This window comes from Apium graveolens, unplaced genomic scaffold (genome assembly GCF_009905375.1).
Source record: "Apium graveolens cultivar Ventura unplaced genomic scaffold, ASM990537v1 ctg180, whole genome shotgun sequence".
In the NCBI taxonomy this organism is placed as follows: Eukaryota; Viridiplantae; Streptophyta; class Magnoliopsida; order Apiales; family Apiaceae; genus Apium; species Apium graveolens.
The window spans coordinates 16,896-34,863 of record NW_027417400.1 but is presented as its reverse complement, the minus strand read 5'-3'; the positions used below and the strand labels follow the sequence as shown (position 1 = coordinate 34,863).

General features: G+C 40.1%; 1 non-coding gene across 1 annotated transcript; it reads right to left on the bottom strand.

Moving 5' to 3' along the window:
- Positions 1–2,089: 2,089 nt before the first annotated feature.
- Positions 2,090–2,196, bottom strand: LOC141700121 (small nucleolar RNA R71). Its single transcript, XR_012566218.1, has one exon. It is a non-coding gene; the product is annotated as a small nucleolar RNA R71 (small nucleolar RNA).
- Positions 2,197–17,968: the final 15,772 nt, after the last annotated feature.

Here is a 17,968-nt window from a genome sequence, read left to right as displayed (position 1 = left end):
AATGGCTTAAATTGGTGTCTTGAAATCAAGTATTTTGTGTATTTGATGCGTTTTTCTAGTGTTTATGCATTTCAGGGTTTTAGTTGCATTTCGGGGAGGAATCAGCAAGAATAAGCCTTGCCATGTGTTCACCATTGCGAGAGGGAAAGAACATGGGCAGATTACGGCGGAAGAAACGGAGTGAAATCAGAATTTTTTCCAGTAGAGGTCTGAGCCGCCCGCTCAGCATTGCTGAGCGGACCGCCGCAGCAAGCTGAGCGCCCGCTCAGCTATGCTGAGCGGCCCGCGTAGGGTTGGGAAAAAAGATAAATTATTTTAGGACTTCTACTTCTGTTTGGTTTCCACTTCTATGTAATCTGAGTTTTATGGGACTATGATATAAGTAGATTTGAGACGTTTTCACAAGTGTGGATTGAGGAAGATTGTGTTTTTATGTAAGGAGCGAAGGAGATAAGGAAGAAGACCGATTTAGCACACCGCAACGAAGAGGAAGCATATATTCTTGTGATTCTTGTTTCGTTATAACGTTGGATGCTAGTTTTCTTGCTTTGAACTTATTACTCTTGTGACGTATTCTGTTTTAATATAATTAGTTTAGTTATTATTTCTTGTGTTTGTTTATCATGATTTCATATGAACCCATGATGACGATAAGTGCTATTATGGGCTAATCGTGATCATGGGGTTGCAACGGATTTATTATGGAATTCTTTAGTTAATTGTTTAATACTTTAGTGTGTGATGATTGTATGATATCTAGTATTGGTTGTGCGTATTCGTCTTATGTGCGTCGCGAACATATAAGATAGGGTGTTAATCTCTTGTGAAGCGGCGGTGGATCTTGAGATTTAGAACTTGCCATGCTAGCATAGGTTCATGTACGTTGTGCATGATTAGTGGGTAACTCTAACAGTTTTATTTGCCCTATGTAATCAAAAGGAATAACTTGTGCTTAAATCGTTGTGTTGTCAATTTCTGTAGACATATGGGAACTCAACATAATTGATGACTATTCAACTTCTATCTTAATTGTGGATGCTTGGTAGAATGGTATTAGTACAATGAAAGTTGGCTTTTATCAGTTTCGTGTTATTCGATTAATATCATCACTGTCTCATGCTAAGGGTAATAACAATGGCTATAGAAGGAAGTATAATGAAGTTGTGATCTCATGAGTGTTTTACTATTGATAAATTGAAGTGTTAGTTAAGTGATTAATTAAGTAGTTAATTATAGTTAATATTTAATCAACAATTTTAAGTGTTAGTATCTTAACATTGAGAAGTAATCATACATTGGTGAGTGAGTTTAATTAGACAATAATTTAGTCTGAGTCTCTGAGGGAACGAACTAGAAAGTATTCTATATTACTTGCGAACGCGTATACTTTCGTGAATATTAGTGCATGTTTTCGCCCTAACAAGTTTTTGGCGCCGTTGCCGGGGGACTCGGCGTATTTGTTTAGTTTATGTACTTACCATCATTGGTCATTAGGACTCAGTGATTAGGACGTAGTAGTTACTTTTTTTTTTCGGTTGTGTTTTAGGTACTTTAGCAAGCGTTTATGCAAACTCGTTCTCGTGCTCGCAAGAGGACTTTAGATACAGCTGAGGAGACAGACGAAGTTCTTGATATTCCGGAGAAGTTAGATTTGAGGATTTGGATTCAGGAACTGAGCAGAAAGAACCAGTAAACATGGGAGATCGTATTGTTCAAGCTGATCCAGCTCTTATGGATTTTTCTCGGCCTAAAATTGATGACATTCAGTCAAGCATCCTTCATCCGGCTATTCAAGCTAACACCTTTGAAATCAAGCCAGGCACTATTCAGATGGTGCAGAATTCTGTTTCTTTTGGAGGAGCGGCAACTGAAGACCCCAACATGCACATAAGGAATTTTGGTCGAGATCTGCAGTACTTTTAATTATAATGGCGTGACTGATGAGGCTATTAAGTTGAGGCTTTTCCCATTTTCACTGAGGGACAAGGCTAAAGACTGGTTACATTCTGAACCAGCTGGGTCCATCACTATGTGGCAAGATCTTGCGCAAAAGTTTCTGGTGAAGTTTTATCCGATGGCAAAGACTGCTGCTATGAGGAGTGCTCTTACTCAGTTTGCGCAACAACCTACAGAATCTATGTGCGAGGCTTGGGAACGCTACAAGGAAATATTGCGAAAATGTCCACATCATGGAATGCCGAATTGGATGGTGATCACTGGTTTCTATAATAGTTTGGGGGCCCAATCTCGGCCCATGCTCGATGCAGCAGCTGGAGGCGCCTTATGGGCTAAAAGCTATACTGAGGCGTATAATCTTATAGAGACGATGGCTGTAAATGAGCATCAAAACCCAACTCAGAGGATGACGTCAGGCAAGGTAGCAGGTATTCTGGAAGTTGATGCAGCCACCGCTATTGCAGCCCAGCTCCAAGCGCTATCAATGAAGGTTGATTCTCTGGCTACGTATGGAGTTAATCAGATAGCTATGGTTTGTGAGCTTTGTGCAGGTTCTCATGCTACGGATCAGTGTTCTCTTGTCAATGAATCTGTTCAGTATGTGAATAATTATCAGCGACAACAGCAGCCTGTGCCAGCGACCTATCATCCTAACAATAGAAATCATCCAAATTTCAGCTGGGGGAATAATCAGAATGCTATTCAGCCACCATATCAGCAAGGAGTGAGTAAACAGTTTAACCCACCTGGATTCCAGCAACCACAGCAGTATGCTACAAGGAAATCATATCCGCAACAAGGAAGTGCAGCTGCACCTACTAGTGCTGATTTTGAGGAACTTAAGCTGTTGTGTAAGAGTCAGGCGGTTTCTATCAAGACCTTGGAAAATCAAATCGGTCAATTAGCCAATGCAGTGCTCAATCGTCAACCTGGCACTCTTCCCAGTGACACGGAAGTACCAGGCATGAAGGAAGCTAAAGAGAAAGTCAAGGCTATTACCTTAAGGTCTGGAAAAGTAGCTGATGCTGAAAAGGCAAAAGAAGTAGAAGCTGAAATTAGAGGTGAAGAATCTAAGCAAAAGGAGAAAGCGGCGGAACCAAGGAAGATTAATGTTGAACACACTCTGCCTGAGGCTAATACAGGGGAAAAACAGCTCTATCCTCCACCACCTTTTCCTAAGAGATTGCAGCAACAAAAGCTGGATAGACAGTTCGGGAAGTTTCTGGAGGTGTTCAAGAAACTTCACATCAATATACCTTTCGCGGAGGCTCTAGAACAAATGCCTAGTTATGCGAAGTTTATGAAGACTATTCTTTCAAGGAAGGTGAAACTGGATGACCTTGAAACCGTTGCTCTCACGGAAGAATGCAGCGCTGTTCTGCAGCAAAAGTTACCACCAAAACTGAAAGATCCAGGAAGCTTCACCATTCCTTGCACAATTGGCAATCTGATGTTTGACAAGTGCCTTTGTGATTTGGGAGCAAGCATTAATCTGATGCCGTTGTCGATCTTTAAAAAGCTGGATCTGCCTGATCCAAAACCCACATACATGTCGCTACAATTGGCTGACCGTTCCATTACTTACCCAAGGGGCATAGTTGAGGATGTGCTCGTCAAGGTGGATAAGCTCTTCTTTCCAGCATATTTTGTTATTCTGGATTTTGAGGAAGATAAGAAGATTCCCATAATCTTGGGAAGGCCTTTCTTGGCTACTGGCCGTACCTTGATAGATGTGCAAAAAGGTGAACTTACTATGCGGGTCCAAGATCAGGATGTGACCTTCAACGTATTCAAGGCAATGAAATTCCCTACAGAAGATGAGGAGTGCTTAAAAGTGGATGTGATTGATTCTGCGGTTACTTCGGAACTCGATCACATGCTAATGTCTGATGCATTGGAAAAGGCCTTAGTGGGGGATTTTGACAGCGATGATGAAGATAGCAATGAGCAATTACAATATCTGAACGCTTCTCCCTGAAAGCGAAAGCTGGACATACCATTTGAATCTCTTGGTACTTCTGACCTTAAGAACGCTGAAGGGAAGCTCAAACCATCAATAGAGGAAGCACCTACCTTGGAGCTCAAGCCATTACCTGAGCACTTGAGGTATGCTTTTTTAGGTGATTCATCTACGTTACCTGTTATTATTTCATCTGACCTTTCAGGTAGCGAGGAAGACAAGCTCTTAAGGATTTTGAGAGAATTCAAATCGGCTATAGGATGGACCATAGCAGACATCAAGGGGATAAGTTCTTCATATTGTATGCATAAAATTCTGCTAGAGGAAGGTAGTAAGCCAACTGTGGAACAACAACGAAGACTGAATCCCATCATGAAGGAGGTGGTGAAGAAAGAAATTCTGAAATGGCTAGATGCAGGCATCATTTATCCTATTTCTGACAGCTCGTGGGTGAGCCCCGTACAATGTGTACCTAAGAAGGGAGGTATCACTGTGGTCGCAAATGAAAAGAATGAGCTCATCCCTACTCGAACAGTTACAGGATGGAGAGTATGCATGGATTATAGAAAATTGAACAAAGCCACAAGGAAGGATCACTTTCCTCTTCCATTTATTGATCAGATGCTTGATAGATTGGCGGGTCATGAGTATTTTTGTCTTCTGGATGGTAATTCCGGGTATAATCAGATTTGTATTGCACCAGAGGATCAGGAAAAGACTACCTTCACTTGTCCATTTGGCATGTTTGCTTTTCGCAGAGTTTCGTTTGGGTTATGTGGCGCCCCGGCCACCTTTCAGAGATGTATGATGGCTATATTCTCTGACATGATTGGAAATAACGTCGAAGTGTTCATGGATGACTTCTCCGTCTTTGGACACTCATATGATGAATGTTTGAATAATCTACGAGCCGTACTCAAAAGATGCGTGGAAACTAATTTGGTGCTTAATTGGGAGAAATGTCATTTTATGGTGCGTGAAGGCATTATCCTTGGGCATAAGGTCTCTAGCAAGGGTCTGGAGGTGGATAAGGCCAAGGTGGGAGTCATTGAAAATCTTCCCCCACCTAATTCTGTGAAAGGAATCCGTAGTTTTCCTTGGTCATGCGGGTTTTTATCGGCGATTCATCAAGGACTTTTCAAAGATATCTAAGCCGTTGTGCAATTTGCTTGAGAAAGATGTGCCTTTCAAATTTGATGATGAATGTTTGGCAGCATTCGAGACTCTCAAGAAGAGTTTGATCACTGCACCAGTTATTACAGCACCAGATTGGACAGAACCGTTTGAGATGATGTGTGATGCGAGTGATTATGCGGTAGGTGCAGTTCTGGGACAGCGCAAGAAAAAATCTCTTCCATGTGGTCTACTATGCGAGTAAGACTTTAAATGGTGCCCAATTGAACTACACCACTACTGAGAAGGAGCTTTTGGCTATAGTCTTTGGTTTTGAGAAATTTCGATCTTATCTGCTTGGTACGAAAGTAACAGTATTCACTGATCATGCAGCTATTCGCTATCTGGTTTCCAAGAAGGATTCGAAGCTGAGACTCATTCGTTGGGTGCTTTTACTTCAGGAATTTGAGTTAGAGATCAAAGATAGAAAAGGTACTGAGAATCAAGTAGCTGACCATCTCTCTAGGTTGGAGAATCCCGATTCTACTTCACAAGATAGGACGTTAATCAGTGAATCTTTTCCGGATGAGCAGTTGTTTGTAATTCAGGAGGAAGAACCATGGTTTGCAGATATTGTAAACTATCTCGTCAGCAATATAATGCCTCCTAATTTGACATCCGCTCAAAAGAAGAAGTTTCTGTATGAGGTGAAGTGGTATATGTGGGATGAACCATATTTGTTTAGACAGGGAGCTGACCAGATCATCAGGAGATGTATCCCGTTCTGTGAGACGGAAGGGATATTACGAGACTGTCATTCCAAGGTTTATGGTGGACACTATGGTGGTGAGAAGACGGCAGCTCGTATTCTGCAAGCAGGTTTTTTCTGGCCTACTCTGTTCAAGGATGCTCATCAGTTTGTTTTAAGGTGTGATCGTTGCCAAAGAATGGGAAATTTGTCAAGGAAGGATGAAATGCCATTAAATGTGATGCTTGAAGTCGAGGTCTTTGATGTATGGGGAATCGATTTCATGGGGCCTTTTATCTCGTCTTGCAATAATCAGTACATCTTGCTGGCAGTCGATTATGTCTCAAAATGGGTCGAAGTTAAAGCTTTACCGACAAATGATGCAAAGGCAGTGCTAAATTTTCTTCATAAGCAAATTTTCACAAGGTTTGGAACACCTCGGGTAATCATAAGTGATGAAGGATCGCATTTTTGCAACCGTAAGTTCACTTCTATGATGCAGCGTTATAATGTGAATCATCGAGTAGCTACTGCCTATCATCCGCAAACAAATGGTCAAGCGGAAGTGTCTAACAGAGAGATAAAGCGCATTCTAGAGAAGGTTGTTTATCCGTTTTAAAGCTCAATGAAGCTGTTTGGGCTTACAGAACAGCATACAAAATTCCACTTGGAATGTCACCGTTTCAGTTGGTGTACGGTAAGGGATGTCATCTACCTGCAGAGCTTGAGCATAAGGCCTACTGGGCATTGAAGAAGTTGAACCTGGATTTAGATGCAGCTGGTAAGAAAAGAATGCTTCAGCTTAATGAACTTGATGAATTTCGACTGCAAGCGTACGAAAATAACAAAATGTATAAGGAAAAGGTGAAGAGGTGGAGCGGTGGAAATTTTTGAGAATGATCCGGACCAAGCATTCAAGGTTAACGGTCAGCGGTTTGAAGCACTACTATGGGGACATGGCAAACCGAGAAGTGGTTAGTGCCATTTTGTTGACTACTTGAGAAGGATAAGAAACGTCAAGCTAATGACGAAAAAGAAGCGCTGTGTGGGAGGCAACCCATGAATTGTTGTTACAGGAACCCTTAGAAGTTAATAACCTATCCAAAAACACAAAAAAATCAGAAAACAGGGGCTGAAAAAAAAAATTTCCAGTGACCCCCTGAGCGCCCGCTCAGCTTTGCTGAGCGACCGCGCAGCAAGCTGAGCGCCCGCTCAGCTTTGCTGAGCGACCGCGCAACAAGCTGAGCGCCCGCTCAGTTTTGCTGAGCGACCGCTCAGGGGTCGAGTACCAGAATTTTTTCAGTTCAGAAAAAAAAAGCAAAACACACAAAAAACAGTTTTAGCCCATAAACCCACGATTTATTCCCACTACCCCATCATTTTACTCCTTAATTCCCAAACCCTAATCTAATCCACACCCTATATATACATACACCTATCCTACATATCTCCCACAAAACTTCCTACACTTAAACCCTCTCACAAACATCAAAAATCAGTTCTTACACACTTTTATTCACGAATCAATGGCACCCAAGAGAGCACGCACTATTGACAGCAGCAGCACAGTTCCTACTGCTGATTCATCGAGGGGTACTGTTGCAAGGCCTCGGTTAACTGACAGAGCTGCGGAGGAGGAGTACACTAGGCTGTTGGGGAAGCCGATTCTGAAGGAGAGGGGGTTTTTACCATCAGGGAGGGATGGTGAGTTGCTGCCCATGATTGCAGAGAAGGGGTGGATAGCTTTTTGTGAGTCACCCGAAGCAGTACCGATGAGCGTTGTTCGCGAGTTCTACACGAACGCGAAGGCCGAAAAGAATGGATTTTCTGTGGTCCGTGGGCTGACGGTTGATTATCATCCTGCGGCGATTCGTAGTGTGATTGGACAGCGAGAGAGGAAGCCCGAGGAGGAGAACTGGAATGAAAAGACTGCTGAGGATTTTGACTTGGATTTGATTTGTGCGACTCTCTGTCGACCGGGCACAGTTTGGACCTGCAGGACCGGCACTAATGAGTATCGTCACTTTCCGGCGATCGCCATGAACAGGTATGCCCGTGCATGTCATGCATTTATTTGTGCTAATATTTTGCCTTCTTCGCATGCACACGAGGTCACAGTTGAGAGAGCACAGTTGTTGTGGGGAATTCTAAATGAGGAATACTATGTGGACCTTGGTGAGTTTATCTACCAAGGAATTCTGAAGTTTTTGAGGGGAACGAAGCATATGAACATCCCTTATGCATCTACGGTTACGAAGCTATGCCGAGCAGTGGGAGTGAACTGGCCGGCTCATGAGCAGTTGCAGTTGCCAGCAGCTCCGATTGATTCTGGCACTCTGAATGGGATGCAGGAGTGGACCGGTGGTGAGCCTGAGGAGCATGGGCTGGGTTATCGTCTTCCAGGAGGGCGTCCAGCATGAGGTGCTACTATGCCTAGGCCAGGGCGTGATGAGGCTGGTTCTTCGAGAGCTCAGGAGGGTGCTGGGATGGTTGATGCCCAGTATAAGAGGCTTTCACGGCGGATGGATGCCATGTATGAGACGCAGAGCAGGTTTGCTCAGGAGCTCACCCTTGCGTTAGGGACTGCTTTTCGAGGCCTTGGAGCTGATATCCAGTGGCCAGTTTTTGGTGAGGACTCTGCATACCCGCCGCCTGATACTCCACCCACTGAGGGTGATGATGATGATGACTCCGAGTAGGTATACCCTGTGTTCCTTTCTACTACTTTCACTGAGGACAGTGAAGATTTTAGTTTGGGGGTGGTAGTTAAGGAATATTGTGTGTGTGTCATTTAGTTGCATATTCATGATAGTTTAGTTCATATAGTTGCATAATTTATGCCATATAGTTTTTTTTCTCATGCATTTACTATGATCCCTTTTGCGATGATTTATCGACTGAATTGTGATATTGATGCGAGTGTAGTGATAGCATTAAAGTGATATTAAGTTGTGTAGGTTGATATGCATGCTAGAAACAATTGTAAGTCCACTAAGTCTTAGAGAATGCGTAAGGGCTAGATTGTTGTTATGATTTGGTTGTCTTCAAGGTCAATCTACTTATTATGCTTAGAATTCGATTATAGGTTCTTAGTGATAAAGACATGAAAAAGAAAAAAATTTGGAGAAAAAAATATGGAAGTTGTTGCTAGTTGTGGCTAGGCGTCAAATGGCAAGTAGCCGGCTCGCATATGGTGCGAGTAGTCTAGGGTTGAGCAAGATGGAGCGAAACGCACTTGCTCAGAAGTAAAAAAAAAAAAAAAAAAAAGAAAAAAAGAAAAAAAAAGTTTTTTTTTGCATAATTGATCAAGAGTGGGCTCTTTGGTATTCGAGTTATTAAGTTCTTAGGGGACTTTGTGCCTAGTGACCTAAGGCTTTTAGAGTCTGGGATCCGCTAACCTAACGCTCGTTACATGGATACCATTGTATAAGTCTTTTGTGGACCTCACTCATTGCACGGTCAAATGAGCATCCGAGTTGTAAATAAAAAGCACAATTCCGTAGTAAGCTCCAGAGTTCTTGTAGTATTGTATATCACTTTATGCCTAGAATTTTTTATTTTTTGTATAATCATAGGATTGCCTTGAGGATAGTCTAGTCATAGTAATTGGTTTAGTTCCGAAGCATATCTGTTAAACATTTGCACACACCACGTTTCTGGCTGTATGTCCGTTTGCATGAGTTTATTGATCTTTAGTTGTCTAACTGCATTCGTTGAGATGTGACAATTTGGTTGGTTGATTGTAGTAAGGGGGATCGCTGCATTTTCATATAGATTGCATTCATGCATGTTTTTATTTGTTTTTGAGTCTGTGACGCTTGAGGACAAGCATCGATTTAAGTTTGGGGGTATGATAAGTGGCATTTTATACCACTTAGAGCGTCTTAAAATGGCTTAAATTGGTGTCTTGAAATCAAGTATTTTGTGTATTTGATGTGTTTTTCTAGTGTTTATGCATTTCAGGGTTTTAGTTGCATTTCGGGGGAGGAATCATCAAGAATAAGCCTTGCCATGTGTTCACCATTGCGAGAGGAAAGAAACGGGCAGATTACGGTGAAGAAACGGAGCGAAATCAGAATTTTTCCAGTAGAGGTCTGAGCGCCCGCTCAGCATTGCTGAGCGGCCGCGCAGCAAGCTGAGCGCCCGCTCAGCTATGCTGAGCGGCCGCGCAGGGTCGGGAAAAAAGACAAATTATTTTAGGACTTCTACTTCTGTTTGGTTTCCACTTCTATGTAATCTGAGTTTTATGGGACTATGATATAAGTAGATTTGAGACGGTTTCACAAGTGTGGATTGAGGAAGATTGTGTTTTTACGTAAGGAGCGAAGGAGATAAGGAAGAAGACCGATTTAGCACACCGCAACGAAGAGGAAGCATATATTCTTGTGATTCTTGTTTCGTTGTAATGTTGGATGCTAGTTTTCTTGCTTTGAACTTATTTACTCTTGTGACGTATTCTGTTTTAATATAATTAGTTTAGTTATTATTTTCTTGTGTTTGTTTATCATGATTTCATATGAACCCATGATGACGATAAGTGCTATTATGGGCTAATCGTGATCATGGGGTTGCAACGGATTTATTATGGAATTCTTTAGTTAATTGTTTAATACTTTAGTGTGTGATGATTGCATGATATCTAGTATTGGTTGTGCGTATTCGTCTTATGTGCGTCACGAACATATAAGATAGGGTGTTAATCTCTTGTGAAGCGACGGTGGATCTTGAGATTTAGAACTTGCCATGCTAGCATAGGTTCATGTACGTTGTGTATGATTAGTGGGTAACTCTAACAGTTTTATTTGCCCTATGTAATCAAAAGGAATAACTTGTGCTTAAATCGTTGTGTTGTCAATTTCTGTAGACATATGGGAACTCAACATAATTGATGACTATTCAACTTCTATCTTAATTGTGGATGCTTGGTAGAATGGTATTAGTACAATGAAAGTTGGCTTTTATCAGTTTCGTGTTATTCGATTAATATCATCACTGTCTCATGCTAAGGGTAATAACAATGGCTATAGAAGGAAGTAATAATGAAGTTGTGATCTCATGAGTGTTTTATTATTGATAAATTGAAGTGTTAGTTAAGTGATTAATTAAGTAGTTAATTATAGTTAATATTTAATCAACAATTTTAAGTGTTAGTATCTTAACATTGAGAAGTAATCATACATTGGTGAGTGAGTTTAATTAGACAATAATTTAGTCTGAGTCTCTGAGGGAACGAACTAGAAAGTATTCTATATTACTTGCGAACACGTATACTTGCGTGAATATTAGTGCATGTTTTCGCCCTAACACTCATTCAAAGGATGGTAAACTGTTAAAAAGTAAAACTGTTTTGTAAAGTAAAGTAGAAATTCCGTCTAAAATGTTTTCTACGGATTCCTATGGATTGGAGGCGTAAGTGGCCGAGTGACGCCGGTCCAGCATTTTTGGTTGTGTTGTGCTAGCAGTGGCAATAAGTCTAGCGCTAGCATTGTCAATAAGTCTAGCTGACTGGTTTTATACTGGTCTTGGGGATCCTCTATACATAGAAGCTCAAAAGGACAAATAGGTCTTGATGGGGGGCATTACGTGGCTGATCACCCGTAGTGTCTATGTTGTTGTGGGAAAAACTCCAATCAAAAGATATGTTTTGAAATACAGATTTGCTTGGAAATGTTTGCTTGCAAAGGGTTTTGAAAAAGGTTTTGGAAAGATGTTAGAAAGGATTTTATGAAAAGTTTTGAAAGAAAACTTGAACTTTGAACTGTTGATAAGGAATTTTTCTATAATTCCTTTCCTTATTCCTTATATTAGATTTCCATTTAAATATCCTAGTTGGCCTTGATACCTATTGATCCCTGATAGCTTAACTGTTTTAATGTTATTGTTACTTGCTGAGCTTTTGTAGCTCACGTTGCTTTGTTATCAAAATTTTACAGTTAAGCTCGAGTATGGTTGGATTTAGAAGGTCAGCTAGGAAGAATGCTAACTTTGGTCCTTCATGCACAGTTAGATTCGCTATGACGTCGCAGGTAGCTAGAAAGGGGGTAGATCAGTGGCAGCTTCTATATGAAGTTATCTTTTGTATTTAAAAAAGATTGTAATAGCATCATGTTGTGTAGTTAGATGTAACTTGTTTCATACCTTAACCTGTATTAGATCCTGTAGCAGTGCAAGGGGCCATGGCATTATGTTTATGATTCTGTTTTATATTATTGTAATTTATAGCATGGTGACTCCACAATCTAGGCCCCTAATTGTGAGAGTGTCACAATGGAAACCAATGACAGTCTCATTGAGAAACTCACAAGATTATAAGGAGTTTACTTTGGAGAGACTGTATGGCATCCTGAAGACCTATGAGCTTGAGATAGAGCAGGATGAAAGGATGGAGGAAAGAAGAAAGGAGGATCCATTGCACTAGTTGCTGATTTGGAAAAGGAGAAGGAAGTGAATATGGAAGCTGTAGAATCAACTTCAAAGGTCTGTGAGAATAAGGGCAAGGGGCTTGCAGCAGAAAGTGAAGATTCATTGAGCTAAGATGACATGGAGGACATTGATGAGCACCTAGCATTTCTTTTCAGGAGATTTGCCAAGCTCAAGTTCAAAAAGAACTTTGGAGCAACCAAGCCAAATAGAAACATGGTGGATAAGTCAAAATTCAAATGTTTCAAATGTGGCTTGGCAGGGCATTTTGCAAATGAGTGTAGAAAGTCAGATTCCAGTAAGAAAAGGTTTGAGTCTGTGGATTATAAGAAAAAATACTTTGATCTACTCAAACAAAAGGAAAGGGCTTTTATTACACAAGAGAATGACTGGGTAGCAGATGGTTTGGATGAAGATGAGGATGTTAGCTATGTCAATCTATCCCTAATGGCCAAGTCTGATGAAACAGAGACAAGTTCCTCAAGCAATCAGGGAAACAGAAGGAATCTTTGGTACTTGGATAGTGGTTGTTCAAGACAAATGACTGGTGATTCTACCCTGCTCACAGAGTTTAAGGAGAGAGCTGGCCCAAGTATTACTTTTGGAGATGACAACAAGGGTTATAATGTGGGATATGGTTTGATTTCAAAGGACAATGTCATCATAGAGGAGGTTGTCTTAGTGGATGGTCTTAAACACAATCTGTTGAGTATCAGCCAGCTTTGTGACAAAGGCAATTCAGTAACCTTCAACAAAGAAGCCTGTGTTGTGAGTAATAATCAAAGCAACAAAGTGGTTCTCACTGGTGTGAGAAGAGGAAATGTGTACCTAGCTGATTTCAACTCAACTAAAGCTGAATCTGTAACTTGTCTTCTCAGTAAAGCAAGTCAAGATGAAAGTTGGCTGTGGCACAAGAAGCTATCCCATTTAAACTTCAAGACCATGAATGAGCTGGTAAAGAAGGAACTAGTAAGAGGCATTCCTCTAGTGGAGTTTACAAAGGATGGATTATGTGATGCCTGCCAAAAGGGGAAGTAGATTAAAGCATCATTCAGGAAGAAACTTGATTCAGCAATTGAAGAGCCTTTGCAACTGCTTCACATGGATTTGTTTGGACCAGTCAATGTATTTTCAATATCAAGAAAAGATTTTGCCTAGTAATTGTAGATGATTTCTCAAAGTTCTCTTGGACATATTTCCTAAAGTTGAAAGATGAGGCTAGTGAAATCATCATCAATCACATAAGGCAAGTTAACAATCATCCTGATTTCAAAGTTAGAAGAATCAGGAGTGACAATGGAACTGAGTTCAAGAACTATGTCATGAGAGCATTTTGTGAAGAAAATGGGATCTTGCATGAGTTTTCAGCAGCAAGGACTCCACAACAGAATGGAGTAGTGGAAAGGAAGAACAGATCACTTATTGAAGCTGCAAGGACAATGCTTGAAGAATCTAAACTTCCAACATATTTCTGGGCTGAAGCTGTAAATACTGCATGCTACACTCAGAACATTTCTCTGATTAATCAAGCAAGATGCATGACTCCCTATCAATTGTTCAAGAACAAGAAGCCAACTCTAAACTTTCTTCATGTCTTTGGCTGTAAATGCTATATTCTGAGAAATCAAACTGATCAAAATAGGAAGTTTGATGCTAAAGCAGATGAAGGAATTTTTGTTGGATATGTTGTTGGTAAAGCATATAGAGTCTACAATCTAAGAACCAACATCGTTGTGGAATCTATACATGTTGTGTTTGATGATAAAAAGATTAAAGGACTGGAAGATGGAGATCACTATGAGAGCCTCAAATTCGACAATGTTGAGATGGTTAGTGATGAAAGTGATGATGAGAGTGATCAAGAAATAGTGTCTAAGGATAATGCAGACAAATCTACCACCAATGAAGCACAAAACTCAACATCCGTCGAGTTGCATAATGCTTCATCCGTCGGAAGGCAATCTGTATTATCCGTCAGAAGATAACCTGCCTCATCCGTCGATAATCAAAATTCACCATCCGTCGGGTTATCAAAAGTAGCAGGAGGTCAAGACAGATCACCTACAGAAAATTCTCCCTTCTCAAATCAAAGATCCATAAACTCAGGGGGAGTTTCTAGCAATCAAAACTCAATCACACATCAAGACAATTATGAGGCCTCTTCATCTAGCGCTAATCTACCTCAGCAAAGGAAATGGACAAAAGATCACCTTTGAGCTTATCATTGGTGATGTGTCTTCTAGAGTTCAAATAAGAAGAGCAACTCAGGAAGAATGTCTATACAACAGCTTTCTATCAAAGAAAGAACCAAAGAAGATAGAAGAAGCTTTGTTAGATCCTAATTGGATTTTCGCTATGCAGGAGGAGCTAAACCAATTTGAAAGGAATAAAGTATGGAAGCTGGTACCCAAGCCTAAAGGAAAGAATCCAATAGACACCAAGTGGGTATTCAGAAACAAGATGGATGAAAATGGCATAGTAATCAGGAACAAAGCTAGATTGGTTGCTAAGGGCTATTGTCAGCAAGAGGGAATAGATTTTGATGAAACATTTGCTCCTGTTGCAAGACTTGAAGCCATCAGAATCTTCCTAGCCTATGCATCCCATGCCAATTTCAAGGTCTATCAAATGGATGTCAAAAGTGCCTTTCTGAATGGAGATTTGGAAGAAGAAGTATATGTCAGTCAACCTCCTGGTTTTGAAGATCCAAAGTTTCCAGAATATGTCTATTATCTTCTGAAAACACTTTATGGACTGAAGCAAGCACCTAGAGCCTGGTATGACACTTTATCAAAGTTCCTTTTGGAAAATCACTTCACAAGAGGTACTATAGATAAAACTTTATTTTTCAGAAATGTTAATGGCTCTAGCATACTTGTTCAAATTTATGTAGATGATATTATTTTTGGCTCTACATATGAGAAACTTTGCAAAAAGTTTGCCAAATTGATGCAAAGCAAGTATGAAATGAGTATGATGGGAGCACTGACTTACTTTCTTGGTTTACAAGTTAAGCAAGTTAGTGATGGAATATTCATTAGTAAAACTAAATATATTTTTGATCTTTTAAAGAAGTTTGATCTAATGGATTGCACATCTACAAAAACTCCCATGGCCACTGCAACTAAGCTTGAATTAAACACTACTGAAAAGTCTGTGGATATTTCAAGTTATAGAGGCATGGTTGGCTCACTTCTGTACTTAACAGCTAGTAGGCCAGATATAATGTTTGCTACATGTTTGTGTGCTAGATTTCAGGCTGATCCTAGAGAATCTCAGTGAATTTTCAGATATCTCAAGGGAACACCAAAACTTGGCATTTGGTACCCTAGAGATTCTGGTTTTGATCTAACTGGTTATTCAGATGCAGATTATGCAGGTTGTAGAATTAACAGAAAGAGCACAACAGGAACCTGTCAATTTCTAGGAAACAAGCTTGTGTCCTGGTTCAGTAAAAAGCAAAATTCAGTTTCTACTTCTACAGCTAAAGCTGAATATATTGCTGCTGGCAGTTGCTGTGCACAGATCTTATGGATGAAAAATCAATTGTTAGACTATCGTTTGCAAGTTGAAAGGATTCCTATTTTCTAGTGATAACACAAGTGCAATTGCCATCACTGAAAATCCAGTGCAACATTCTAGGACAAAGCACATAGACATCAAGTACCATTTCATAAGGGAACATGTGATGAATGGTACTGTGGAATTACATTTTGTTCCAAGTGAGAAGCAACTTGCAGATATCTTTACCAAGCCACCGGATGAATCCACCTTTTCAAGGTTGGTAAGTGAGTTAGGTATGCTTAATTACGCTTAAATTTATCTGAGTTATTCTGCAAGTTGTAATGTAGCCAGAAATTTAGTTGATTTTTAAGTCTTAGATGAGATTTTGGCTAAGTCAAAATTTGCATCTCGACGGATGATCCTTATCCATCGAGTTTAGTCATCCGTCGATATACTACTTGCTAATAAAAGTCAATTACTTTTCTGGAATACTTTATGACTCGACGGATATCAGTTTATCCTCATCCGTCGAATTGTCTAAATCTCAGCCGTTAATTCTCTGAACATTATCCATCGAGTATACTTACAGTTTGTAAGCATTACACGACGGATAATGGGTGGAATTTTTATAGTTTATTTTTAAACGACTATTTTAGGCAATTTCTATTGGTTAATTTACTTTTCTTTATTATTTTTGTCAGTTATTTTTGAGATAGTATAAAAGCTTATTTCATTCCAATTACTTTCTTTTATCATACTCGAATTCAACTGCTTTTATTTCATTCTCTCTTAAGCAAATCTTCTCTTTCTCTCTTTAAGCTTTCATTCTCTAACAATGGCACCTGTAGTAAAGATTATGTCTCAAACTGAGTTCATTTATGAGAAGAACAACTTCACTGCTTTGGTCAATAAGGGTATTCAGCAATCAGAGGACTATCACAAAATGATGAACTTTGTGAAGAACTGCAAGCTAAATTACATCATGCTGGAATCACCCACAATCTTCTGTGAAGTTGTTGAAGAGATGTGGACCACTGCAATCTACAACTCTACTGACAAGACCATCACTCTAACCATCAAAGGTAATGACTTCTGTATCAATAGTGATGTGATAAAAGCATGTTTCAAAATTCCTGATAATAATGTGACTTCACCACACACTGACACTGATATTATCAATATGCTAAATTCCATGCATTATGCACTTCCTACTTCTAAACTGAGTGATATTAGAAGAATGAGTCTTAGGAAAGAGTGGAGTTTCATGTGTGATATAGTTACTAAGGTTTTCTCTGGAAAAGTCAGTAATTTTGATTCTATAAACATTTCCATGCTTAACATGCTATACATGCTAGTCACAGATAAATTTTACAACTTCAGTGACCTTGTCTTGATTGAGTTAGGTTTCAAACTAGGTGAGTTAGCTAAAAGAGGAAAAATGTGTATTATGCTAGATTTTTCATGTTATTGGCTAACCATCTATGTCAAGAAGTTGTGCTTGAAAACCCAAACAACAAACTGGCTTGTTTGGTTCAAGAGAGAAGACTCATTGCAGATTTGAACAGAGCCAACCATCACAGGGATGTGCCAATGTTCTATTTTCCTGTAATGCAGACACCTCAGGTAAGTGAGGTAAGTTCATCCATCCCTACAACTATTCCAACTTCCTCTATTTCTTTGAGTTCAGGAATAGCTATAGAAACTGTGACAATGACCAAACAGTTGCCTACCAAAGCTGTAAAAACTACTGCAATTTTTAAATCCAAATGAAAGAAAACCCCCTCTGGTATCTCTCAAAAGGTACCAGTTGAAAAATCCACCAAAGCCAAAGAGGGGAGTGTGAAGGAGGGTAAGTTAGGTGAGGGAAGGGGTGAACATCAAAGAAACCCCAAGAATAAGGTTGGAGAGTTGAGTGAATCCCAGCCTAGCCACAGTGCAGTTTCCCAACAAATTGCAGTGCTTAAAAAGGACAAAAGCTCACTTCTAGCTACATCCTCCCAAAGGATGTAGTTATTGAACATAGCTCTCAGCCAAGAGCACATGCCAAAAGGGTTAGGGACACAAGCTCACCCCAAACTTACACAAGAAAGAAGAAATCTAAAACCTCTGGGGATGCACAGGGCACACACACAGTGCAAACTGGTGCTAAAGACACAGTCCCTGCACTCTCTCAAATTCAGTTTGATGTGGCTCCAATAAATGTGGAGTCACAGCCAAAATCTCTAATAATAGAAGCATCTGAAATACCCTACTCACCAACCAACTCT